General features: G+C 40.2%; 1 protein-coding gene across 8 annotated transcripts in view; it reads left to right on the top strand.

Moving 5' to 3' along the window:
• Nucleotides 1-849: 849 nt before the first annotated feature.
• The window catches only part of OSBPL3 (oxysterol binding protein like 3), an 88,989-nt gene continuing 62,189 nt past the window's right edge, over nucleotides 850-27,649 (top strand). For 7 of the 8 annotated variants that reach the window (XM_010712786.4, XM_010712779.4, XM_010712785.4 and 4 more), the window contains exons 1-2: nucleotides 850-996; nucleotides 18,745-18,870. The gene's annotated coding sequence lies outside the window, so the exon portion shown is untranslated. Of the gene's footprint in view, nucleotides 1,014-18,744; nucleotides 18,871-27,649 lie in introns of all 8 variants that reach the window. The other variant, XM_010712780.4, reaches the window with a different exon arrangement.

Raw genomic sequence — 27,649 nt, 5'->3', positions numbered from 1 at the left:
ATGCATGCAACCATCTTGTATTTTGCCATATTGAAACACTGACACTATTTCTCTGCACTTTGATTTCTCTAACAGAAAGAAGAACGGTCTGATTACCAAAGGGATGCCTACTAATTCATTGTTAAACTTTCCTTTAGCCCGGGAAAAGACACCAATCCAATACAGCTTCACGTTTCTGTCCAATAGGAGAACGGAACAAAAGCGCAAGAAGCAAATCTGTAGAAAAATTAAATTCCTTCCCGGTGTAACTGCAGGTAATACATCCCACAGCTACGCTGAGCCCATGCCTTTCGCTGCACTGAACACAGGAACGCCAAATGCCGTGCATGTCCGCTCCTAGCGGCGCAGAGCTAATTGCTCATCGGAGATGTTTCTTTCCGAGCGGGGTTTCTCAGAGCAGGGCTCACGGTAGGACGGCAGTGCGTGTGAGTGAAGTCCACCCCGGGGCGGCTCTCCCCGCCCCGCGCTTCTTCTCCTCAGCGCACCGCGGGCGAAGGACGGCTGAGGCCGCCGCCAATCCCTCGACGCGGAGCCCGCCCTAAAGCCGCAGTTGGATTAGCTCCGTCCCTCGCCCCCGGGGCGCGCGGTATGCCCTGCCCCGCCCGGCCGCGGGGCTCAGCCCCGACTTAGCACAGCGATCCCGCTCCCCGTCCCCGCATCCCCTTAGCGCAGTCCGCCCCACCTGGCCGCGAGGCGCTGCCCGTGACGTCATGGAAACACCCTCGCCCTCAACGGCCGGGCGGTAATAACGCCCCTCGCGGGCAGGAGGAGGAAGGCGAATGTGATCTTCCCGTTGGCCGAGGCGGCTGTCAATCCACAGCGGCGGTCCCGCCCCCGGCCCCGCTCGGGTTCGTCCCCGCGGAGCCGAGCCGGTGTGCCGAGCTGCGGTGCTGCTCTGCGCGCTCCTGCTCTTCCCGGTGCAGTTAGAGTCGTGCTTTGCGCTCGTGGTTGCCGCTCTTGCCGACTCCTTCTGTCCTCCCTTCTTCCCTGGGACCGGTAGGTGTGGGGCTCAGGTAGGCGCCGGGAGACGGGGCAGGGCGGGAGGCGCGGGCGGGCAGAAGGACTCGGCGGCGGGGCTGCGTGGGCTGAGGAGTCGGGCACCGTCCGGAGGGCAGCGGGAGCCGCGCACCGCGGATAACCCCGCGGTCCTCCGACGTCTCCAGCTGTGCTTTTCGGGGCGACGTGCCGCTTAAACAAAAATCTGTTCCCCGCTCCGGTGGGTTCTCGTTGTGTGTTTCGCTCCTGGCGCGCTCCGTGCGCGTTAGCCGTGAGGTAGGGCTGACTCCGGATGAGGTGCAGAAGCGAGCGCCGCTCCCAGCACGCGGCCCCGCGCCCGTCCCGCTGCCGCCGGCGGTCCGCCCGTGTTGTCGGCTCTGCCCCGCTGTGTCCGCTGCTCGGCACGAGGAAGAAGGGCTGTCGCTGTTACTTACTTATTTATTTATTTTCTTTCCTGCCCACGTCTCAAGAAAATAGGTTAATTAAATCCAGGCGCTTCAGGATGGCGCTGAGTTGATGAAATGTCCATTTGAGGGCGAATTAAGCTGTTTGAGCTTTAAATACTCCGTTACTTGAAGCCGTTTGGAATTATTCCCCAGTACACTTGCTGGTTTATTTTTATTAGGAGATGTGGAATGGCTGGAAAGAGGGCACTTAACTAGTGCACTCCTTCCTTGTGGGATGATTTCTATGCCCCGTGATTTTCCTGAGCTCTAATGCTGGTAACAGACCCAAGAAGGGACACAGGTTGTTGTGGCTTCACCCCTCGGCTCTCATTGAGAACACTCACAGAGTTCCAGATGCCTCTTTCTCCTTTTCTAAGTCTGGTTCACATGCTTGGCATTTTGCATGAAGCCGTAGGTAACCGCAGCTTCAATTCCACGAGCTTCACTTTATTATTACAATAATTATTATTATTCCTAGCAGTGACTAACCAGTAGAGTTCCCAATCCCATATCACCTTTCTCCTTGCTCTGATGTCCAGCCACACACTGCATTAGGCTATGACTGTCCTGTTTGCTTTGTACAGGACCCAGGTCTGGAAGCTGGGAGGGGAACTGTAGGGTAGGGTGATGCTCTCTGTGCAGGTGTAGGTACACACTGTGCTCTGAGGTGCTGCTTAGCAGCTGTGGTCAGGCTGACACTGCTGCACGGTCACTGAGGGCAGGAAGTGATGCTGAGCTCTAATGGAGTTAGCTTGTTGCAACAGTGCGTGTGCAGCCAGCTCACTTACTTTTGAAAGCGTGTATATCATCTTAAAGAATTGGGTCTAATTAGAACACCTATGCATGTATATCTAATAGGCTTTCCTTTGCTTATTGTGTACTATAAATTTTGTTGCATGCTCTCTAGGTGAAATGTGACATTATTATGGCAGTCTTGGATCTTATGGTTTCTATTTGTAAGAATGAATTTTCAGTTGCTACAAAGAGTACTCTAAGCAATTCATATAGGAACTCTATTTCCAACAGGAAGGTTTCCCTCCTTTTGCAGCTGATGTACTTTAGGATTAACTTTGATTTGTTCTCAGCTCTTTGAGATGTGAGGTTTTGGTGCCTATCCTCTGCCACTGAATTTACAAAGTGGGGACAGGCATTGCTTTTAGTTGAATGCAGCTGCCACTTGTGGTACCAGTATGTGAATCTTCCAATACTGTGCCTGGAATTATTGCATTATTGCTCTAGTTCCTTATCTATCTGAAGGATGAGGAGGCGTTGTGTATGTAATGTTGTGGGTACTTGTCTGTATTCTGCTGACATAGAAATTGACACTGACAAATGTATTTTAATTGCCTTAGAGTAATTTGCACTGCCTGCTGTCAGGGTTAAGAGACGTGGGTGCTGATGGTAATATGACAATGTAAGTAAGACAGGAAACAAAACAGTCAAGAAACACACTGCTGAGGGTCTGACAGAACCAGTGTCCATAACTCATTCTCCTGTCTGTCTGCCTTAGGTTGCTCCTTCTGCAGAGTCCTCTTCCTGCTGCTTGTGGCTTTCATGTAGCGCTTATCATGTGTGCAGAAACACCAGATTGTTTCAGATGAAGTAATGACATGAATTAATGCAGTATTTTTAGTGCTAGTTTTGGAGCTCTGTCAGTGTGAAGCCCACAGCATATTGTTTCACATGAACTGAGACAAAACAAAAGTTAAGGGCAGCCTCAGAGAGAAGGAAGAAAATAAAGAACTCAGCTTCTTTCTCACTTGAAGTGTCTGAACTGAGATGACTGCTAACAAACAGCCCTCCACTCAGATAACTTTTGTATCGTTACAGATGTAATGGCAGTTGTGGCAAACATTGTCAGTAAAAGCACAGTGCTGGCTGAGGTCGGTCAGTGCAGTACAGCTCAGCCCACACGGCCCTGCCTGCCTGGTGCGCAGAGCTCTGCTGACTCAATGCAACCTCCTTAGGGTACGAGTCACGTGTTAATATCTAGCAGTGAGCATAACAGTGCTTAATTCTGTTTCAGTGTCTGGGTGTTCCATGGTGCTAACCACAGAAGTAAAAACAAATAGACTTCTGATGTGGAAGGCTCTGAGCAATTTTTACGATGTGCGCTTGCTGAGAATTCTGTCTTCGGCTGAAGGCTGTCCTTCATATAGTTCTTGAGGTGCTTTTTTTCCTGAGGAAGATAAATACCAATAAATGTGGCTTGATAGGAATCCTTGTTATGTGCAACAGAAGAGAGGAAATGAGTGAGGACTGACTTTCGCTGACCTCTGGGCCTTGAGTTGAACCAGTGCATTCAGTACACTAGGAGCGTTCAGAAATGGCTAGGAGCTCAGAGTGATCTCTGAGTGTACTAATCGCATGTCTGATTGCAAGAAAGCCTGATACAGTGACGGCCTAATAGCATCTTAGTAAATTACGGGAGGAAGGCAGCATATGTGCTTCCTCACATGCCTCTGGCGTTGCTCTGCAGTTTTATAACGGCTTAAATTGAATTTGAACAATTCGTCCTTTGCAGTCACTATATAGAATATTAGCCAAGCTCTGTGTCCCTTGTCTGACCAAGAGGTGTGCATGGATTTTTGGCTTGAGATTTCTCCTTTCCATGTCCGGCTGTTAAGATATGAGCACCTGACCTGGACATTTACTCCTTGATCTTTCAGTTGTGGGGGTTTTGTTGGTTGAATCATATTTAGATTGGCAAATATAAATATTGCCATTTCAATGATTTTTTTTCCCTCTGAATGTTTTATTTGGTACTTGTGTTAATATATGCACAAACAAATTTACCTTTCTTCTTTCTTCTAATTCAGTGCATGAATTGGTAATCTTTTGATTTATCACTTCACAATAGCATTTTATGCTATCTTCAAACTCTGCCTGCATGTTGGTTAAATTCAACCCCTCTGTCCTCCCAAAAAAATCAGCAAAAATGTTAGTACATTGCACAATGAATGTCAAGCAGTGCTTGTATTTAACTGTGGCTCCTAGAAGAAAGACAATAATAATCCACAATAATGAAGCTGGGAAACTAATAATCCTTGTTTGCACCCATATTAATTTTAGATCTATTCTTTGTTTATGGTAACGTTCTGTGTTGCACTTTATTGCTGAGTTTCTTTAGTGACTTTGCTGCCAGTAGAAGAATGTGAAGCATTGGGCTTTCTGTCCAGGTGGTGTATCCTCTCATTAATGGTTTTAGAATTGAAGTCTGAAGCGGTTCCCTGGCTGAAGGCAGTCTTACTCTTTCCACACTTAATTTGTGCCATTTCTGTTATCACTACTTAGGGTAGTACCTCTATGACTCTTTTCACCAGGTGTCATCTCTTATCTATTTTTACACAGAGAGTGGAACGCATTGGAACAGGCTGCCCAAGGAGGTTGTGGATGCCCCATCCCTGGAGGCATTCAAGGCCAGGCTGGATGTGGCTCTGGGCAGCCTGGTCTGGTGGTTGGCGACCCTGCACATAGCAGGTGGGCTGAAACTAGATGAGCATTGTGGTCCTTTTCAACCCAGGCCGTTCTGTGTTTCTGTGATTTATGATCGTCATCACTCGTTCACTTTGAGATCACCTTTCTCTGACACTGTCATTTTTATTCCCCTACGTTCTGAAGGTTTTTCCTACTCAGTGTGTATGCATTATTCTTCTGTTTGTTGTTTGTTCCATTTTTCATGTATTGTTGGTGAAACTGAATGAAACTTCCAGTCTTAACAGTTCCAATAAAGAACAACTGTGTGGGTTTACACAATTGCCCTAAGCATTTGCTTCTTTCTGCCTGGGCAGTAGCTGAAACCACAGAAGCGACAAATTCAGACTGGCTTGTCAGTCCCCAGCAGAGCGGTGTGTGTGGGAGACTTTATCCTTCTCAGCGCACAAGTCTGTCTGTGTCATTCTTAATTCTGCTTGTTACAGAAGGTTGTCTTGCCCTTCAAGTTTTTAAATGAGCAGAGAAGGATACTGCTCTCTGGTACAACTTTGTTCTATCTTAACAACCGTTTACTCATACTATTTTTTTGTTGTTGAAATCATAGAATCCATGGAATAGAACTGTGGAATCAGCAAGATTAAAAAGACCTACAAGATCACCTAGTCCAACCATCCACCTATCACCAATATTTCCCACTAAACCATGTCCCTCAGTACAACATCTAAATGATTCTTGAACACCTCCAAGTTTGGCGATTCCACTATCCTGTTCCTGGCAGCCTGTTCCAGCATTTGACACTCTTTCTGGATTTTTCCTAACATCCAACCTCAACTTCCCCCGGTGCAACTTGAGACCATTCCCTCTTGTCCTATCACTAGTTACATAGGAGAAGAGGCCAACCCCCACCTCACCACAGCCTCCCTTCAGAAGGGTGGTAAGGTCTCCCCTGAGCCTCTTACAGACTAAATACTCCCATCTCCCTCAGCTGCTCCAGGCCCTTCACCGGCTTTATTGCCTTTCTCTGGACATGCTCTAGGGCCTTGATGTCTTTCTTGTAGTGAAGGACCCAGAACTGAACACAATACTCAAGGTGCAGCCTCAACAGGGCTGAGTACAGAGGGATAATCATTTCCCTGCTCCTTCTGACAACAGACAGGATGCCATTGGCCTTCTTGGCCACCTGGGCACACTGCTGGCTCATGTTCAGCTGTTGACCAATACCCCCGGTCCATTTCCTCTCCACAGTCTTCCAGCCACTCTCCCCCAAGTCTGTAGCATTGGCTGGTGTTGTTGTGGCTGAAGAGCAGGACCCAGCACTTGGACTTGTTGAACTTCATCCAGTTGGCCTCAGCCCAGCGATTAGCTTGTCCAGATCCATCTGAAGGGCCTTATTACCCTCTGGCAGATGGATGCTTCCTTCCAACTTGTTGTCATCTGCAAACTCACTGAGGGCACACTCAATGCCCTCATCCAAGTTGTCAATAAAATATCGAACATGACAGGCCCCAGTATCAACCTCTGGGGAACACCACTCATGACTGATCACCAGCTGGTTTTAACTCTGTTCCCCACCACTCTCTGGGCCTGGCCATCCAGCCAGCGCTTTACCCAGCAAAAAGTGTATCTGTCCAAACCATAGGCTGCCAGCTTCTCCAGGAGAATACTGGGGGAGACAATATTGAAGGCTTTGTCTCCATTCATTTCAGTGCGATTATTTTGTAGTGTGTCCAGAAAAGCCTTGAGAAAGAATGGAAAGAGTTTCTTTGTAGCCCTACACGAAACATGCGATTCTAAGAGAGCTTTTGCTGTCTTGTCTGTAATTGCAAGAGATGGCTTTAAAACCAGTCCTGATAAGCTTTATTGTCACAAGGCTTCTGCTACTAACAGAAAAGCGGCAACATCTCCACTAAACGAGATGCAGAGCACGTCTTGCACATATTGGTGTCTGAAGCTGCTCTGGCTGCAACCAAAGAAGCTTGTTTAATAGTCCTATAAAATACTGTCTGCTGTCAAAGTGAACAGTTTCTGTATCTCCCATGTGTGATAAATAGGAGTGCTGAGATCCCCCAGACACAACACTGATAGCATGAACTGTGAACTTATAATGTAGTGGCAGGGTAGAAGGGAAGTTTCATTTTGAAGTTGTCACTTTCCAAATATTTTAATTAAAAGAAAAAGGAAGTGACTCTTAATTGTCTGTGGCACTGCTTGCGCACTTTATGTAAATTATCAGTAGCAGTGGGGATCCCCAGGCACCTCCTGGTCATTACCATTCGCCTACTGGGGAGCTGATGCAGTTCACCTCAAAGGATGTGGGTTACAGAAAGCCTTTGCTCACGTGGTGAGATGACTCTGCTTGGAGTTTGTGGTGCCTTTCTCAGGTTCCCTCCCTGAATACCTTGCTGCTTGTCAAAGGCATGCAGGTTGATACTTGCTGAGAGATTCCTTTCTACAATTTAGAAACTTTTTTTTTTTTCTTTTCTTTTTCCCTCTCCTAATGGGATGTATCTGTCTGCTGCTCAGTGATATGTGCAATCATTTGGGTAGCAGATGTTCAAAGAGCAAGGTAGCATGTATCACACAGTTTGTATCCAGCAAATTGTAGGTCTTTGCTTTTTAAATAAGTGAGAATGGCACAAAAGAATGCCCTATTGCATTTATTTTTTTCCCCCAAGACTATACAGTAAGATTTCTCCTTAATGCTTTTGCTAACAAGCAAGAGTGATTAATAAACCACTGTGGTCTGTGCTGGTGTTGTGATGTCCTGGAAACTTCTCAGAAATGGATTTTGCTTGCAATTAGACAGGGTTAACTGGGTTTGTGGAATAACTCAGAACAGTTATCTGTAGTTTCTTTAAAAGATAGCATTCTGTTAGTGGTTTTATCACTTGTTAAGATGTAGAAGAGGACAAGAGAGGATGGGCACAAACTGATACATGGGAAATGAGAAACAACAAGAAATTGTATATGGGAGAGGGAAGAATCTAGACTAAATCTACTTCTGTTACTGAAGTCTAGCCATTTCGGGGAAGAAGAGCTATTTCTTTTTTAAGTCCCAACAGTTGGAGGAGGAGAACTTTTGGTGCTGGTCTACAGGACTTTGTCATGTCCTGGCAAGAAAGTTACCAGCTTTTGGGAAGTGAATTTGGTAGGTGTACCCTTTGGAGCATCAACACATACTGTTTATTGAATAAAATGTTGGGGGATTAAGACTGATCACGAATCTTCATTTGCTTACCTGTTGGTGGCTGTGGTGTTGGTACCACTGCCAGGTTGAGAGGGCACCCAACTGGGGAAGTGAAATGCAAAATAAACACAATATTTGCATGCTGAGTAAAAAAGTGGGACAAAATATTACAATTGCTTCTTGTCGTTTTTAACTGAATGATGCTAATAATTTATACTGAATGACTGCTGTGTGTGAATCCTGATAGACAGCTTAGCAACTCCAAAACCAGTAAGTCAAAAGTACCAGTTTGGGCTTAGCTTACATTATAGATTTCTTGCTGGCTGGGTAAAAATTCTTACATCATTGCCACAGCTGCTGACATTCAGGAAGTATGAAACCCGTTCATTCATTCATTCTTTCCTGTGATGTGAGTTTTTACTGTTGGTTTGTTTTGTTTTGTATTTTAAGAGGAAAGGTACAACCTCTGAATTTATTCCACTTATCTTGTCTATAAGGCAATAAAACTAGAAGCATTTAGTATCACATTAACCTTATGGATCTTATAAAATGAAGGCTCACTGAATGTCTTCTAGCGCTTAGAGAGTTACAGATAGCTGAGAAAAGGGAACTTAATGAAGTAGAGAACTGCTGCTATGAATAAATAAAGTCCTTGCCTTTTAGCTGATGTCCAACTATATGGCCTATTAGCTGTGTAGTTGAAACAAACTAAGAACTGACGAGCACAACTTATTTTTCCCATTCAATTTACTGAATAAATATGGAAAATCGTGCCAGATTCAAAAATAAGATGTTAGAATTTTCCACAGAACAGCAGAATCACAGGCTTTTTTCCACACGCTTCTTTTTTTCCCACATATTATAATCTATTGTATTTTATCCTTTGAAATTCAACAGGATCAACACTTTTTGCAAATTCACAGCTGAGCCATTTCCAGGATGTTACTCAGGCAAATGAAATTTTTTCCTTGGAAAAAAAAATTATTGGTAGACTTTCACAAAATAGAATGTTTGATAAGAGTGACTAGTAAAATATTTTTTTTTCCTCTCTTATTGCAGGAGCACTTAAGCATCCAAGGTCACTTTCTTCTGCTACGTCATATATGTGGAATTGCTGGTGTAGTGAGGATCCCTTACTGGTGATAATCTTACATTTCAAAAGATCAAATTTCAAGTAATGGGACACCACTGATCGTTTCTGAATGCATGCGAGGTCATTGTTTTTATCAGGCAAGCTTCTGCAATCTCCTTTTAGACCTAGCTGATTATTATGATAAGCTGGACAGGGAAGATCTTCTTCCATTTATTCCTGGCTGTATCTTTGTCCCTCTTCTTACTTTAAAGCATATGACTTTCTCAATTCCTTTGTAAGTGGCAGTGATACAGTGACTGTATTAAGCTGTCAAATGCCTGAGTGCTCTCACTTCAGGAGATACTTGTGGAGCTTCTGTGATGGTGGCTGTTGTGAGCTATAAAGACCTAGCAAAACTTTGTCTTTGTGGCATGGGTCAGTACTCGAAAACATAAACAACTTTCTGACTCTGGATGATGTATCAGTCTTGGTAATTCAGACATAGTGACAGTTTGTATTGAATTATCACATTTTTATTGCCAAATGAGCTTCCATTATTTACTTAACCATGTACTCTGGTCATATTAAACATAGAAATATCCTATATGCAGTGCAGAGCAAGAGTTGTGTGCTGTTTTCAAATGAAACTATTAAACAGAATTTTAGTGTGCAGAGCTCTACTACCTAAGGATCACCTTCATTTGCTGTTACGTGAATTTTATCTTCTGGAAAATAAAATGTCTGTTGGATGTTAGGAAGATGTAACACCTCTCTCAGGACAGCTTGTCTCCCAGATTCCAGCATTTGCATCTTGCAGAACTTGAATTAATGAGGGAATTTCATACTTAACTTCATTGCCAACAGTCCTGAAGTGCATTGCCACTCAGTCAGCTGTTACACTGGGACAGAGGAGGTGTAAATGAAACCATCTAAGGAAACTAGAGATGAAGGCTGGGAATCCAGATTTTTTATATGAATACATATAGCTTCTTATTCCAGTTGACCAAACTGTTTGTTTCGGTTTGTTGTTGTTGTTGTTTTTAACTTCCCTGTGGTTCCTTCTTGACCCTTCTTGATGGGCATCTCTGAGCAAAGCAAAGTCATCTTATAAAACTTTTTATAACCACTGAACGAATACCTTTGAAACACTTGTGTGTGAAAAAGTTTTGTGGAAGTAGGAAAAATGCAAGCAGAATTCACAAGTTGTAGCCTGGGTAGATTGGAATAAATAAATATTTATTAAAAAAAAAAAAGAAAAAAGAAAAAAAAAAAGGTCTGGTGGAAGGGAAACTCTAGCACATCTCATGTCCATGCTGTCTGAGTTGTAATGGTTTGCTGTTTATGTTAGATTTGCACTGGATTTACAAGTTAGATTGTAAAGGCTCAAAAGCTGAAGCACAGGAGTCTTTTTTCTTTTGTAAAAAAAACCAAAAAACTTTGATCTCTTATCATGCATTTGATAGCATGAAGTGATCCTAAGGAAATTTGCTGAATAACAGTCATGTCTTTGTGGAGAGAAGTTCACTGGACTACTTGTTAAGAAGTAGATGAAAGGATATGGGTGAGTTCCCAAAAGTAAAACTTACACATGTAAGTCAGTTTCATCTGACAGTGTCTGTAATGTGAGCCTTATGCAGTAAAGAGGAAAATACTATATATTCATTTAACAGCTTAAATTTTAAAAATTAAATGAAAAGGTTCACATAAGTCATAATCAAGTTATAATTTTCATCCTGATTGCCCTCTTTTGGGGAGTTGAAGGCACATGTTCTGATCCCTGCGCAGAGGTTTAAAAATGCCTGTTTGTGTGTATCAGCCTTCCAGAACTCTGGGAATTGCTGTGATTCGGAATATGGGAGCACGCAAAGTATTCTCATCTTTGAAAATCTGTCCTTGAATCAGTAAGAAAATACCAACAAATCTCAAGTCAAATGCTACACGTGCTCAGTTGCTTAAACATAGATTCCAAAAAGTATTATTTCTTTGATCTGCAACTTTTTGAAATTAATATTCTGTAAATATCCTTAACCCCCTTCCTTCCTCTTACACCTTCACAAAAAAGATTCTTGAGTAAAGTTGAAATTTTGATGTTTTGGTGAAGAGATTCACTTTAAATTTATATATAAATCAGTTTTTGGAGGGAAGTTTTAACTTTATTCCTGCGCTTTAACGTATGATGTGCAACTTATCTTTAATCAGTTCCTTCTCTGCCATTTTAGGAAGGCTTGGAGAGGCCTACCTATTCAGGCTCTTTCATCTTAGAATTGTCTACTGCACACTGCATACCATGAGGGATTTCAAGACTGATTTCTGCAGCAGCTCAGCAGTTCTGGTTTGGATTTCCGGATTCTTCAGCACTCCTGACTTCTATAGCTAATTCCTTTTGCTTATTATTCTCTTGTTGGAGAAGTAAATCTCTTGTAATGCACAGTTCCCTGTGATTATAATGAAATCTGTATCAAAGCTGGATTTTTGGGATCCATTTCAGACCTGCAGCATTCCATACAGGATGGTTTTTCTTTGAAGTGCCTTTCTGGACCAAAACAGAGTGTATTCTTTCTTTGTAATGTCTCAGTTTTATATAATGTATCTATTTTAGTCTATCACAGTTTTAAGTTGTGTAGATATGCACCACCCATACATCCACTTCTGTTTTTTCTGAATAACAAGATGTGCTTTAGCTGCCACGGCTCTCTAGTCCCTGTTATTTTTAGGCTTATATTTAATACCCAATTCAAGTTCTTCCGCTTTGTAGGTCTTTTTTTTTCTTTTTTTCCCCCTCTTTAATTATTATTATTTTAAAACTAGTACACTGATACTTCAAAACATTTGCTGTGGTCATGCAAATTTGACTGGGCAGTCTACTTGTCTGCCTGACCCCGCTGTCATCCATGTTAGGGCTTTGTCTTCTATCAAAAGATTAGAGAGAAGAATCCTTCTTGGCCACATCCTCATATTCCTCTGCTAGTGCAGTGAGGCTGCATGCCAGCACTTCGTGGGTGCCCGATAACTTTCACTTCTCACTTCCAGCTGTCAGTCCCTTCTTGGGTGTGTCACCTTGTCCCCCAAGTTCAGTGTCTTGATCTCATGAATGAAGTCCATTTATGAGGAAAGTAGCCACAAGTAACTCAGAGTACTCAGGAGTTTCACCCACCTTTCTCTCTTTCTTATTTTAATTTCTCTTAAATCACCTGAGATGTGGCTGGATCAGTTGTTTGAAGTCTTGCTATATAAATAACCTTCAGGGCTTTTCCTCCCAATCTGTTCTCGAACTGTATTTTGACGAACCTTGAAGAGCCAGGAGAATTACAGCTTTGGTTCAGCAGGGAAGTACCTAAAGTGCAAAGAGGGGGGCAGAAGGCCTTCATTTGTGAATTGTTTGATCTGATGGTGAAAACATTCACCTAAATGTAACTTGAGATGTCTGTCTATCTAAATTCACATTAAGTGTGCATCTATCTACAGATAAATATTTGTATGAGAGAAAACATATATCTGAAGTCATATAAAAGTGAAAATATATATAAATATATATTTTTATTTCCCCATAATGTCACATATATAGCAATAGCTGTTGTTGCAATTTTTCCCCAGCTATTATTACAGCTGAATGAAGCAATCTTGCAGGTCACAAGATGCAGAGAAAAGCATCTGGTAAATTAATGCATTCTGGAATGTGTAGACACGTAATTGGCCGTTTCTATTTCTGTTTATTTGTGCAGGAAAAATTCTTTGAATAAGCCAACTTTGAGTAGGTTGCAGCTTCTGAACAATGACAGAAATTTTATTCTCATGAGTTTTGTTGTTTTAATTAATGGAAAAGCAGTTATGTTACTGTTTCCATGGAAGTTTTGTAAATATTGAGGTTTCAATTGTCCTGACTTGAAACTGAATGTGCTCTGCTTCTTTGATTTTCTGCGTGCAGGTGTGAGACTAAGAGGAACAGAAGGAGGGCTTATACTTACACAGATGTTCTAATTTTGGAGAGGAAAGTAAAACCACTCCAGTATTACTGAGGACAAGAAAACAAATCACCTTTTTCTAGTATCTTTTCTCTCTAATCTTCAGATCCAAATTTACTAGATGGCTACAGGTTATTACAGTTGCATGCTTCCTTTCCCAGACAAGTGTTTGCTTTGCCGTTGTCCACTGTTTTTTCATCTCTTTGTGCTTTTCTTTCTTTTTTTTCAGGACCATTTTTAAAAGGCAACATGTGATGCATCTCTTCTCTACTACATTTTGTACAATGGTTTTAAATATGGCTGGGAGATGCAACCACCCCTGGCAGGCTGCCCCCAATGCTGCCTGTGCCTGGCTGCCACCGCCAGCCAGCAGGACACTGAGTCCTGGGTCACTGCAGTTACCATATAATACTAGGAGTGCTTTTATCCACAAGAAGTGGGTGATGTTGAGTGTGCAGTTATTTTTTAAATAGTCAGCTGTGCTGAATTACTGAATAGGCTGTTGTGATTGGCAAGGTTTTAAAACAGAAATGCTGTATGAGTGGCAGAAAGTCTTTGTATTAAGTCTCTAGAACATTTATCTCTATGTTTGGTATTGTTTGTCTGTATCTTGGTCTGCTACTTCAGAAAGCAAAGCCTTAGTGGCTCTGTTACTGCATTTACCAGAAGTGGATGGAAGAAGTCTGTGTCTGCACTGACAGCAGGGAGCCTTCCTTCTCTTCTGCTCTGTGTCAGCTCTGCTAGCAGGAGAGCATGGATGTTCTAATGTAAAACAGCACGTCAGGAGGCTTGCAATAAACAGCAAATCCACAGAGTTCCTTTAACCTGGTCTATCCAGCCTTCCTCCTTGTCTTGGAAAGTGGTAGGCCAGGGGACAGGAAGTGTGGGATACTGGCTTTGGGCTTGTTCAGTGCAGGAGGTTCCTCCTGGCAGACCTCCAGCTGTGCTTCTGCATCGCGTGCTCAGCTCTGCAAGGCAAGCAGGGCTGGAGTCAACTGGCCCCTCTTTTCATCTCTAATGCCACATTCAGTAATTCTTACGGTCTGATGAATACTTTTTTTTCCATAAATAGCAACATTCTTGTCTGCATGCACCATAGACAAGGGGTGAAGTCAACAAGAATTCTTAAAAATAAGGTTTTTTTTTTTTTTTTGGGGGGGGGGGTGTTTGCTTTTTTAAATTAAGACCTCACCTCAGTAAAATGAGCAGAGGATAGACAAAGCCAGAGAGGAAAAATAGGTGGAGGAGGGAGAAAAGTCAGGTGATGGCACAGTGAGGAGGGGGGTGTAGAAAGGGTGTTGCAGTCAGTGGGAAGTCTGCTGTCTCATTACAGCAGTGATTTATGTCCATCCCCTATCCCCTCCCCCCCCAGCCTTGAGCAGTAGAAAAAGTGGGGAACTTCAGTTACATAATGACTTATAATGCTGGTTAACAAAAATGCTGAATCTATAGGATGTATTTCTAGTTGTCAGCCGAATTTTCTGCCTTTATCAGCTCAGAGAGGGAAATTAAAGCCTGCTGCATAGAACTTTGCATTTAAGATATTTGAAATCCTGATTTGGTGCAAGAAGGTAGAATAACTTGTTTCATGCCTTTATCAGGGTGGTGTAGTCTCTGCTGCTGTATCAGTTGTTGGACCTCTCGTATATGTAATGCCAGTACAAAAGCAGCAGGTGAGGATCAGGCTGCACACGTGTACAGGAGGACACTTGCCCTCGTCTTCTTCCCCTGTGCTGCTGAGCCAGGTGGTACACAGAGAAAAGCACGTGGGTACCAGGGCAGTAGCTTGACTGGAAGCATCGGGCAAGTGGGATTGAGTACAGCCTGCTAGTAGAGCAGAGAAATGGCAGCGCTTGGACAGAAGCAGGTACGTGTGCTTCACTCACTGGCTGTAATTGGAACCAGGGTGAGTGGTGGAAGAGGAGAGCAAACAGCAGCCTACTGCAACCAGGAGTGCTGCATGAGTATTTGAGACTCCAGCTTAAATTGTCTCAGTGGTTTGCTTTCTTTTTCTCTGTGATGATGCACAATTGGATATACCTATTTGCTTTTATTAACTTGAATTTTTTCTTCTTATTGAAAGATGGAAAAGCTGAGGGGGAGCTATTAGATTCCAAGTTATATTTAGCTTGGAGCAATTAAAGCTAGCACCACATAATGGCATTTGTAACTGGCTTATCTGTCATGCAAACTGTAAGATGTTAATGTGTGGTTTCAGTCAGACCTGGCATTACTGATGGCTTTTACTCACATGCATCGAAGTGAATTTAGAAGCCATGCCTATTGCTGGCTGATTCTGGCAAGATGCTTGCTTTCTTACTGCTACTTTGTTCTGAGTTCCATTTTCAGTGTCAATCAGCATAATTTCATGCCACTTCCAAAAATGGGGTAGCTGCTCTCTGTGTTCCTTTGTGCAGCTGCTTGGTTTGTTCTTTTTCTTGCATGGATATTGGCATCCATGCAATGAGCTAGTTCAGCTAACAGTGTGGCTAAAAATCTGGCTTTTTTCCTGTCTGAGATTATTAGCTCAATTACTTGAGTTACTTGGATTTATTTCCCAATCTCATTCCAGTCATGTTGCTACTGGCTTGACCAGCAATTGCAGCAGGAACAAATGGCAAAACATTGAGAAGGTGAGAGAATTGGCCAATCACTCATGAAGGGCCTTGTTCTGCCTGCTGCACGCTTCTACCAAATGACATCTAATTGCCAGGTTTGGTATTCGTTTGTTGCAGGCTTTTCCAGAAATACTTAGAGATGTACTGTACCAATACTAGATAAGCTACATAAAAAGCTGAATGAATTGTGGAGCTGTGAAAAAATCAACTACTACATTTTTTTTTTTCTTCTTTTTGAACTTCCTTAGGTGCCAGATAATTGATTTCCTTTGTTCTGCATTAAATGAGCGTGTTTCTATGATGCTCACATGAGCTGTAGCTCCCCTCTGAGAGTTATGTTTGGTCTTCCTTTTGTCATTCTATTCCAGTGTATCGCACTCTACTTGTTCTGATGTCTGTGAAAGTGATAGTGAGAAGTTTTATGTTGCATCTCCACAAGTGGGGATTTTTTTTTCTTTTAGAATTACAAAAAAATTTAAACCATAGATGGACCAACAGGCTGTGAAGTGTTGCAGTTTATCTGGTCTGGATTTCCCAGATGATTTTAGGAAGTGTGCACCTATATTGCAGAATACTCGGCAACAGTATTTATTTTTTTTAATGAGAATAACTTATTACCTGTTGGCCTGTTCACTAGATGAGTTATAAAAGGACTGGAGTTATATAGATATCTGCATGGTCAAAGAACTACTGCTTTTGTCCTCCAGATTTAGAATCTGATCTTTATCTCCTAGGAGTGGAGGAGGTGATGTTTTATGCTATGCTATGTTCCCCTCCTTACCCCTCAAAAAAGTGCATTTTATTTGCAGACATTCTGAAATGCCTCTGTTCCCTGATGGACTTCTCAGGTACCTTTGGGAACACTGTTCAAGGTGAATGCCCCTATACTGGGCTTGTCCTATGTGGCATGTAGATCACAAATTCTGCAGTTGTAAAGGCAAGGCCAAAACTCTTGCACAAGGGGCTACGAAAGAAAGTGGAGAGCTGTAGGTACCGTTCTGTGTAACTCTTGGCTTTCTTTTCCTGTGACCTGTTGGGATTGCTGCGTAATGTCTGACCTTGTTGGTCCCCTTTAGGGTTCTGCTATTTCAGTGTGATATGGAATATACTCCTGATGAACAACATAATTTTCTCAGACTAATCTATATCAGATTATTCCTTCTATTTTTCTTACTTTGTTCATATCATCAACTCAATAAGTTAAAGGCCCTGTTTTTCAAAGCTAGGTATTTGTGTTTATTTGTAGGGGCTTATCATGAAGTTGTTATATTGCCTTGAAGATAAGAAGTTTATAATGAGGGACTGGTGGAGGTTTTTAATGCGAAGCAGCTTAATTTTTGAGATACTGGGAAAGATGCCAGCCATAGATTTGGGAAAGTCTGACTAATAAAATCGTAAAGCTGGTTCATCGCTCAAATATGTTATTATTTCAGCTGCCTCTGCCCACTGCAGGCTCCTACAGGCTAAAAATGTCAACGGGCTATTGCATTAATAGCTATTTTAAGTCACAAATCTTAAAAGGCAGCACAAATGACAGAACTTTGAATTAATACGAAATATCATGGTTAACGCAGCTCTTCCAGCCTTAATATTTTGATACACGAGCTCATACATTAAAAGATCAAATCCTAAAATTAGATCACAGATGTTTAGATTTCAAACCAGCTGGGTGTGGTGGTGGCATTTCTAGGAGTGTAACAAACAGAAGAAGTGAGGAATTCAGTGTAAACATGAAATTAGGAATTATTAAATATAGACAATTGGTGAAAGATGGCAAATGTGTTACTCAAAGCTCAGCGAGATGAAAACAGGAGAAAAGATTTATTTTCTTATCCTTCGGAAAACATGCCAATATTTTAAGAATAATACTAAATGAAGGCAGTAATGCCACTAACTCAGCAAGTACAAAATAATTTAGTTCTACTTCTGAAAAGAAGTCTATTCACAGCATGTCGAAACAGCATGTTAACTTATGTTAAACTAGAAGTTTAGAAGTTTATATATATATAAATATAATATATATAAGACATATATATATGTAGCTTTAGCAGTTATAATTTGTAATTTTTTTTTTCCCCAAACATACATAGTGGATAACAGTTTTGAATCAAGGGTACATATAATTTGAGGAATTCTGTTCTTTCCTGTTGATCTTGAAGAAAGATCAGGAAAGCATCAAAGCGCTGTAGGAAACCTAAGGATACACTAGCTTTTGTAAACAGTAAATGCTATGTGGTACCCAGACACCAGTTTGCCCTCTGCTGATGATAAAGTTCTGGGAAGATTATCATCAGGCTGTTAGGGAGCTGACTTGGTTCAACAGAAATTGAAATACTCAGATTGAAGACCTGTACAGTCTACGACTGTAGAAATAGGTTAAAATATTGATCTTTTTAGCTCAAATTGAGCACATACATAGCTTTTGTCATAGGCCTTTTCTGATTTGCAGTGTTGATATTGTACAGAAAAGTATTACAGGCTGTGAAAACTGCAAAATTGGAATGTCTTCAGAAAAAGTGCATCAAAATACAAAACTCTGTGTTGGTTGCTAGAAAGCAATGGCTGAATAATGGTGCGGATTTGTCAAAGATGGTAGTAACCCCCAGCATCTCCTCCCATGCAGGATTCTTTTTCTTCTTTATGCTGACAAGATGTATGAAAGCAAGTTTCCCAGACCGTAAGCAGAGTTGCCTCTGTTGTGCAGAATTCTGGGCCCTTAGGACAAGAAAGATTTCTGTTGCAAATGTATTAGTCAGGTAGTGTATTAGTAGACTAAAACTTAGTTGCTTAGTTGTAGGAGAATTTTGCTAACTTGAACTTCTAGTGTATACCTGTCAGGAGAGGAAGATGTAGTTATAGGTGCTGTGTTTTAAGCTAAGGTTTTAGTTAACAACAATAGGGGGAAAAAGAAGAGTAAGAAGCTTTCCAGATATTCACAGATCATATTCCCTAGCTCCCTCATACTTTCCAGGTATGGGAGGACAAAGTAGCAGGAAGTTTATTTTAAATCTGATATGTTTGTTTTCAGATCCAGCAGCAGACTCGCATGAGCTTCCCAGGTGTTGCCTAATGGAATTGCTTGGACTTCTACCACTCTAAAAGAAGAAGAGATTTGTATTCTACACGGTCAGCTCTGAGGAACTACCCACTGATTGTAAGTCAGCCTTCCTTATGTTGTGGATTCTGTTCCTTTTCTGTAGGAAAAAAGAACTTAAATTGACATGGAGCCTTTTCTAACCTAGAGGGGATGTGATGACAGAAGTGGTATAAGAAGTTTCTTGCTATGAACAGTCACCTTTTATTGGATCCCATTTATGTGGATTCATACAGGGGGAGATAATTACATTTTTACTTGCGTAGAGGCAGCACTTCCATCTCTTTTTGAGATGATTGTGCTCAACTGCGTTTAGAAGAATTGAAGGATGTAGAAATTCTTCCAAGCTTCATATCGCACAGTTTCCATTGTGAGCATGTACTGTTAGGTGCATATTGTTCAGGAAGGACTTGTATTCCTTTGGAATGTCAGAGTTGAGTCATGAAAACTGAAATATGCAACAGGCTCTGGGTTTGGATCTTTGCAAGATGTGGCTGCTCTTTACACATAAACATCCATCTGCATTTTTTGCTTCTACAAATGGGAGACTGGAAAATAGAGGAGAGCAACAAGTGGAAAATACTCCTACTTGGTTTATTTGCTTTGGTAGGTACTGCTATACTGCTACAATGGTCTCATTCTGGGAGGTGCCCAGTGGCTATAGGATCTTTCTACCTATGCAAATAACAGAGTTTATCAAACACGGTAACTAAACCAGTAACTGATGATATTGGCATGCTTTGTATTTAAGTAGTGAAGTAATGTTTTGTGCTTGTCTACAGACTTGCAGAAAGTTTTGCGTACTTGGCAGAAATGAGTATAGCCCTGCCAAACCCTAGTGTACAACATGTGGCTATTTTATTTTCAGAAGGGATTTATGACACAAAGGTATGTTAATTACCTGCTGCGGAGTAGAACAGGAAATCTTCCCTTTGCGTATCCTAATCTCTAACTTCTGGTGCAAGAAAAACAATTTTGATAGTTGTTAGAAGGAAGGGTGATAGATTTACAGGGACAGAAAACTAACAGTTTGAACAATTACAGGGAGGAAATTCTTTGTGTCTCTTACAGCTACGGAAGAAGGCTGCTATGAGAACCATTACTTCTCAAAAATATTTTTGTTTTCTTACTGGCATAGTACTATCCTGTTGAAATATGTTCCTGGAATCCTTGAAGATTCTTTACCCTTCTTTCATACAATCATAGATGGCCTGGATTGAAAAGGACCTCAAAGATCATCTAGTTTCAACCCCTCTGCTATGTGCAGGGTCACCAACCATTAGATCAGGCTGCTCTTCTTTCTTAAGAGATGTTAAGTCTCATAGTAATGCATGGTGTAATTTTGCTGAATAGCTCTGTCTTAGGAAAAGAAAGGAAACACTTCTTGGTTCTCAAAGTAAATTCACCTTAACATGAATTAAATTCATTTTATGAAGTTGAAAACTAAATCTGTGGCTATTATAGAAAAAGTTTATATGCATTAGTAAGTAAAGGATTTTTTACTACTCACTTGAACATAGGAAAAGACTGTGAAGTAAGTTTTCTCAATCTTCATGGAACTTCTGTGCATTCACTGGTAATTTGTCTCAGTTTTCCCAACCTGAAATTCCAAGTTCAGTTCTTGTATATACTATGTATGTTGATTTTTGTTTTTCTCTCACCTGAAGCACTTGCACAGTCAAATTAAATATTTTTCATAATATTTCTTTTGTAACATTTCTGTCAATATTCAGCTTATGAACATTAGCAGTTCAGCTGTATCTGCTGTCTCTTTACTCTTGTATGAGAAGCTCTTTTGTAAAGGAACTATGAATTCAGTGCTAAAATATATTTTCTTGCTTCGTTTGAAAGAAAGAGATCAAATCCTAGTGTGCACGGGCTTCTAAATGCAAAAATAACCAGTGATCACAAACTTAGCTCTTTGTTTTTCTTGTACCTTCAAATTATTTGTCTCAGTTGAATGACAAAGCATTTCTTGTGGATTTAGTTACTTTCCTTGACTTGTTCAGTGTATAGTAGCTTAAGTAGATGTTTCTGGAGGACAAGAAAGGGAATGATTGGAGGAGAGGGGAAAAAAAAAAATTGTAACTTTACTGTCTCAGAAGTTGCTACTGAAACACATTAATTTTGTTGTTGTTGAAGACTAAAATAAACTATATATCTAAGCATACTGGATGGCATCTTATGCAAGAAAAAGCGGAGGAGAAAGATGACTTTACCTCATAAGGATGTAGTTTATAGTTTTTATTTTATTCATAGGCATTTATATTATAAACAGAGATAACATCCGATCAGACGGAAGAACTGTTTGGAACAACTGGGCTGCTGATTTAGTATGATCCCAGAATAATGTAATTTTTAGAATTTGCCTCAGTAGAAATGAAATGTTTGTGAAGTTACGAAGTGTGGATCAAATGTGCAGTCACAATTATTTAAATAGCTTAAATGCCTCTTAGGGGAATTTGTAAACAGCACGTGTGTCTTGGACTGATATTGGGCTTGCAGAGGTAAGACACTGTGAACTCTGTGATCCTGCGGTCCCTTGCAAAAGAAGCACAGCATGTCTCAGCCTTGAAATTCAGATCTTTCTTGTAGTTACTAATTTCTACATGGTGAGAGACATGAACTCAAGTGCTTGATATAGGCGATTAGCATAGTCAAAAGTAACACGTGAGAGAGGATTACAAGTTTTGTCTCCTGTTACTCAAACCTGTGATTCCTCATGCTTACACACAGAAAAAAGTAGCGTCTGCTACTGTCATTCTAGAAGCAATTGGATTGGTTCTCCTGCATTTTAGGAACAGGGGGAAATTATCTTTTTGTTGGTGCTACTCGGAGGATTTTAACAAAGTGAGGTTCTGTATTTTGGTTTCTGTAAAGTGATATGGAAAAATCCATGTTTTCACCCCTGAGCGAGGTGTTCCCTTTTTAGCTGGATTTCACCATGGAACCAAACTTTTGATGTAAATCAGCCTTGTGCTTGGAGAAACCTTCGTTTTTCCTAAAAATGTGTTCCTCATTTTAAAAGTGGTTCTAACACAGAATCTCTGTTTTCATTGCATGTTTGAACGTATGTTTCCATCAGGATTACATATTTTTCTAGAGAAACCAAGTAACTTTCTCCTGTTTGGGCTATTGTAAATCTGTGGCAAGATGTTTGCTTGTTTTGCAGTAGAAGAAAAAATAATAATGATATACCAGATACATCATAAGGCAAAAGATTTGTCACTTTTCAAGGAATGACTTGAAGAGGAAATTTATTTATGAAGAGCAACGATTAAATGTGACCAAGGCCCCTTCCTTTTCAGTTGTGTAGTGGCAGAGGTTATGCATACAAACTGATTGTGTGGGAGGGAAGGAGAGCTGTAGTCCTTTGTGGACTCCTTCAGTAATATGGTAATGAGATGTGAAATGAATTTTGATCCTGGCATATACTGTTGTGAATTAGGTATGTTTTTGGCCTTTGACTTCTTTGCTCATTCTCTGACTTCTTGATTAAATGCTTTATACTCCCATTTGCTTTTGAGAAAAGGTCATATCCTCATTTTAATTTGAAAGAAGTGTTATTGTGGCAGTAGGTATTTGAAGAAGAAATGAAAATTGTGTTGCTCCTTAGACTTGAAGAAGCTTCCCAGACTAAACAAAAAAACCCAAACAAACAACAACAACAAAAAAATCATGATTATTAAAGTAGGTACTTTCCAAGGAGGAGATTATTTTAAAGACTGAATGAAACATGAACAGTGCATTTATATATACATATATACTTACATATATAAACCATCTGTGTGAAGTTTACCATCAACGTCCTTCTGCAGTGGTGTGCTTTGATCTTACTTTACTTATCATCACGTTGATCCAGGAATGTAAGCTGTTGCTGTTTTTGGTGCTGTCCTTTTGTTTTGCTTTAATTATACATCTTATCAAAGCATATGTGCAATGGGAGGAGGAAAGAAAAAGCTCGAATCTGACCAAGGATAATTATTAGTAGCGATTAGTAAACAGAAGTGTTTTTATGAAAATATAACGTTTGCAATATTTGTTTGACTTTATTAAACACGTGGGCTCTGTGCATGTGCCACACATCTATAAAACAACATGTTTTGTTGTTTTGTGGAGACAAGTCTTTTCGGTTATGAAACTGTAGCAAGAACTTGGACAAGAAAAATACCTTCTACCAACAGCTGAAACTATGTTGAAAGAACACTGATTCTGGCAGAAAATCAAACAAGATTTTATCTGGGAGTAAAACAAGCTGCCTGGTAACTTTGTGGGCACAACAGAGTGCATCAGAGTAATCCAATATAAAATTACTTTGACAAGCTTTAGTAGGTTTTCAATGTAGCTGCCTGATTTACTCTAACTTTCACCATCTTTGTATTTTGTCTGTATTGCCTTAGCTCCCGGAGGAGACCTGGGTATTACAGCTGTGTAGAGGGAAATTCCATAGTGGTGCTAATTGCTGAGGCTTCCAAGCAAACAGCTGCACGGAGGGTTCCGAGTGGAGCTCGCACAGGCCCAGGGAAATTCCCTTCAGTCAAAGACAGCTGTGTGGGTACACAGGATGAATTGCAGGAGGGGCAGCTCATTCAGAGGTTAGAGGGAGAAAACCCCTCTTGTTGGGGCACGAGCTGATGTGAAGGGTCCTCTCTCATCCCTAAGTTGACTGGAGACTGAATGTGAAGTGTTTGGGGCTGGCAACTGTGTACAAAGACAGAGGTGTGTGTATTACAATACACATAACAATACTGAGAGTTTATTTGATTATTAATTTGCACCTTCTTTTGAAGTCAGTCTTCTGTTTCAACTCCAAAAGAGAACTTTAAAAGAAAAAAAAAAAAAAAAAGGTTCTCTTCCCTTGCCCCACCCAAGGTGTTACTGGTTTGCAGCTCATCATAAATAATGCTCACCTGCAAACCTTGTTTTTCCTGTGGCCTTAGACCACAAAGTCTTCCATGGCTCAGCTGCTCTTTTTTTGAAGGATGGCAAATTATTGAATGAAAAGCTCTTTATCCAAGAGCAGATTTAATAGGGAACCTTACCTTATAAAATACCAAGCCCCTTCTCATTTCATTTTGTTGTGGTGGTTTGTCTTTTTTTTTTTTTCTTTTCCCTAGATTTTGTTCAAGCATGCATTTATTCTCAGGAGTTTTTATTCCCAATATTAAAGCTAATCTGTACAATTTGACAACTGTCTGCAGGTGTGTTTGAGTGCTGTGCAAGTAGTAGTCTATTCTAAATAGCAGATCCCTTGCTTTCAGAAAAATCAAAGAAATTTCAATTATGCTTTGAAAGTCTTGTACTAAATGATTGATAAAAGTGGTGATACTAGAAAATTGCCTTTCCGTAGTGCAATAAGTCTAAAAGTGTTTTGAACTGCTAGCAAACTGTCAAGTGCTATGAAATGAAATAATTTTAATTCTTGTGGGCCTTAATGTCATGTTAACTAAAAAGTGATGCTGTCAGCTATAGTAATAGTCAAAAGACAGCAGTGCTGACTGTGTTTAGAGTGAAAAAGCTCAGTGTAATTGAGATACATAATAGAAATTGAATTGTTGCTCATAAGGATAAGGAAGACTTCAAAAGTGCACTGTTCCTTTCAATGCAGATATAACTCCAGGTTTTACATTTGCCTCCAGAGGCTGAAATTGTTAATACAGTTTTTAACTTTTAATGACTGACATGCAGTTCCCTACTTGTTGCTTTTATTGTTGTTGTCATTGGACAAAAGTGATCCAAACAGCAAACGTATTTTGCAAGGTAAAATATGTTCTGAGACACAGTAGTTGGCAGCTTTGCCTGTAATACAATTCAGCTTTTTGTCAACTACTTCGGAGTGAAAATATTTGATTCAGGAAAAGTGGGGGGAAAACTCATTCTTTGTTTGGCTCAGGTATTAGGACTCCTAAGGAAACTACTGGTTCTTCACTGTATGAAGGAAATGTGCTGCTGAATTTCAGAACAGAAATATTCAGTGGATTTTTTTGATATGGGAGTGGCACTAATTTTTCTAGTAATTTTTCTATACCCGTAAGATGATTTTTCATAACTATTAAACTTCTGACTACGTTGACACGTTCTAACCAATGGGCTGCAAAAGTGCAACAGAGCGGACTAACCGGATTGTTCCTCTCTACCCATAAAAAGAATGTGTGTCCATGTCCACTTGGATTCTTAACTTCAACTTCTATTTTTAAAAAGTTGACGAAGATGGTATCCTGTGCATTATCTATGATGAGCTGCATTGGCATGGTAATTAGATAAATCCCAAAATTAATTTTATATTTAATTAAAAAGTTGCAGTATGCAGAGAATTGCTTCGCAGAACCAGTGGTGTTGTGTGGATTTTTTCTAGTTCTGTTTCAGAAGCATAAAAGTTGTAGAACTTATCCCTCTTCGGTTTGTTGGTGATATTTTGTTGACTTATTAGGTGAAAAACAAGTAGGTTTTTTTAGTTCCAATTCAGCTTTCCACTTTTCATTGTGCAACGTGCAGCCCGTGTGACCAGGCACACATATTACCTGAGGATGATGTTGTTATATAAAAGCTCTTTAACTTTTTAGACTGCTCCTGATGCCAAATGCATGAACTCTTAGGATCTCAGTAGATTAAAAATGAGTCATGGCAAAAATCTATAAATGCCAGAAATTTTTCTATTTTAGAGGCAAGCAATGGATCCCACAGAGAGCCTGTTTGGGAAGATGCTTAAGAATGTGCTTACTTTAAGCCTGTGCTTAAATCTCCTTGCTGTATGTGAGTTGGACTTGGTTATCCTTATGTGTCCCTTCCAATTTTGGATATTCTATGATTCTGTGATTACCAGCTCTTCCTAATCTTGTGGTTAGAGTCCCTATAAAATCTTTCCTTTAAGAATTTGCTGTTTTATTTTGCCTTTTTCAATTTAAATGATGTTTAGAATACTGTTGTCAAGCACTGTATCATAACTTCAGAAATCAAATTTCAAGGTCAAAGAACATTTTGACAAGATTGTTGGTGGGTTTGTTTTTTTTTTTTTTTAATCTTTCTGGCTGTCCACTGCAACTAGAATTTCAGTATTTCTAATTTTTCTCATCATCTGGGGATGACGGCCTTTCCCTGTCTTCTGAGAAGCAGAGGATGCCTGCCTTCTTCCTTCCTGTTTTTTTAATGAGAATAACAACGGATCATAAAATATGCAAAACCTCTGACTGCCACAGTCTAAATAACAATGAGACAGTAATTTACTTCCAATAATATGTTTTAAAAGCAGTAACTACTGAAGATTTTTAAATCAAGTTGGTCAAACTCTGGATATACGATCTGGTAGTGTTGTAATTTGGAAAAGGTATTAATGAGTACAATTGCTTACTTATCCTTCTGTTTCAGTATTAATGAATTCAATTGCTCACTTATCCTTCTGTTAAAGTAAACATAAACAAAAGTTTTAGGAAGTGGTGAGGGATTTTTCTTCAGCAGACAGCTAAATAATTTTGTTCATGATGTATCTTTGCTGTATGGCCATAGAAGTGTGAACATCTATTTCTAAATGCTTATGAATTTTTTTTTTGTTCGGTTTTCTTTTAAATAAATCCTTGACAAAATGCATACTTATTTTTATTTCACCCATTGTGATTGGAGGATAACTTGAAGAGAAGGCAAGGGGATGATAGCAGTGATGAATCAGGGTTGTTGTTATCTGGCTAAATAAAGCTGATCATTTTATTACTCTAGTTAATTATCTTCTTAGCTTTCTGCATGGGCTTTTCTAAAGAAGCAGGCTTCTTATCCCAAATTTGATGCTCTAAGAATTTGATGATCTAAGAATTTGTAGACTCCATGACCAGAAATTCCAAATCTTTTGAAAATCTTCTACATGTGAAATTATGCTTCCCTAAGTATGATTCATGCTCTACCTTAGATGGGTATTTGTTCTACTTGGCTTAGGTGCAGTTTATAGTTCATCTGTAAAAATATCACATGTGGTTTGTGGTTGTTTGGTGTTATTTGGTTGGGTGTTGTTTTGTTTGTTTGTTTTTGTTGTTTTGTTTTGTTTAAACCGAACACTTAGAATAGCTGGTTATAGCTCAGTAACATCTGTTGAGGGCATGATCCAACATCTCCCATTGTAGCAGACACTTGTATTCTTACGAGATTTCTGCCTACCCTGTATCTGCAAACTCCTTGATGAAGGAAGAGTTGGCAAACAGGTCAGGAACTGCCACTCTGAATGTGCCCTGGGGTTTTTCTGTACTAACCTCTGACACTGGCCAGTAGCAGATGCTGTGGAGGAATGGGCATCAGTCCTTATCCTGAAGAGTTACAAAGCATCTGCTTATGTTTCAGACTTTTTCTTTAATCTTTATCTGATAAAGGATGACTTATGATCTGATGTGAAAAAGGCTATGTTTAATTTTTTTTTCAAAGTTTGTAGAAACTGCATTTTTCTGTTCCAAGTACATACCTTACTTGGTGGCATACCTGAACCTAAATATGTTTCAACTACAGGGACTGACTTTGCTGCATATGTTTGGCATAAATAAGTTGCTTTTCAAGGGTGGTGTACATCACTTCCATGGGCAAAAGTTTAGCTTGAAAAATTAAGGTCTTTTGTTTTAAATTAAAAAATAAATAAATAAAAATATGATTAGAATACAAGGAAGAAAATCCTGGAACACTGGGGTGAAAAAAAGAGCAATTAATGAACTGTAACAACTGCAATAATGAAGTTAGACATTGAAATGAAAGGAAAAACATGCATGTAAACAAAGAAAGCCCACAGTGAATTGGCTTTACACTGTGTCATTAAATCACACTTGATAAAGATGAGATGTCTGGTTCAGGGCTTTTGCTATAAGAAACT

Source organism: Meleagris gallopavo, chromosome 6, assembly GCF_905368555.1.
Source record: "Meleagris gallopavo chromosome 6, MGAL_WU_HG_1.1, whole genome shotgun sequence".
NCBI lineage: Eukaryota > Metazoa > Chordata > Aves > Galliformes > Phasianidae > Meleagris > Meleagris gallopavo.
The sequence above is the reverse complement of the archived record's forward strand: the minus strand, read 5'-3'. Positions and strand labels throughout refer to the sequence as shown.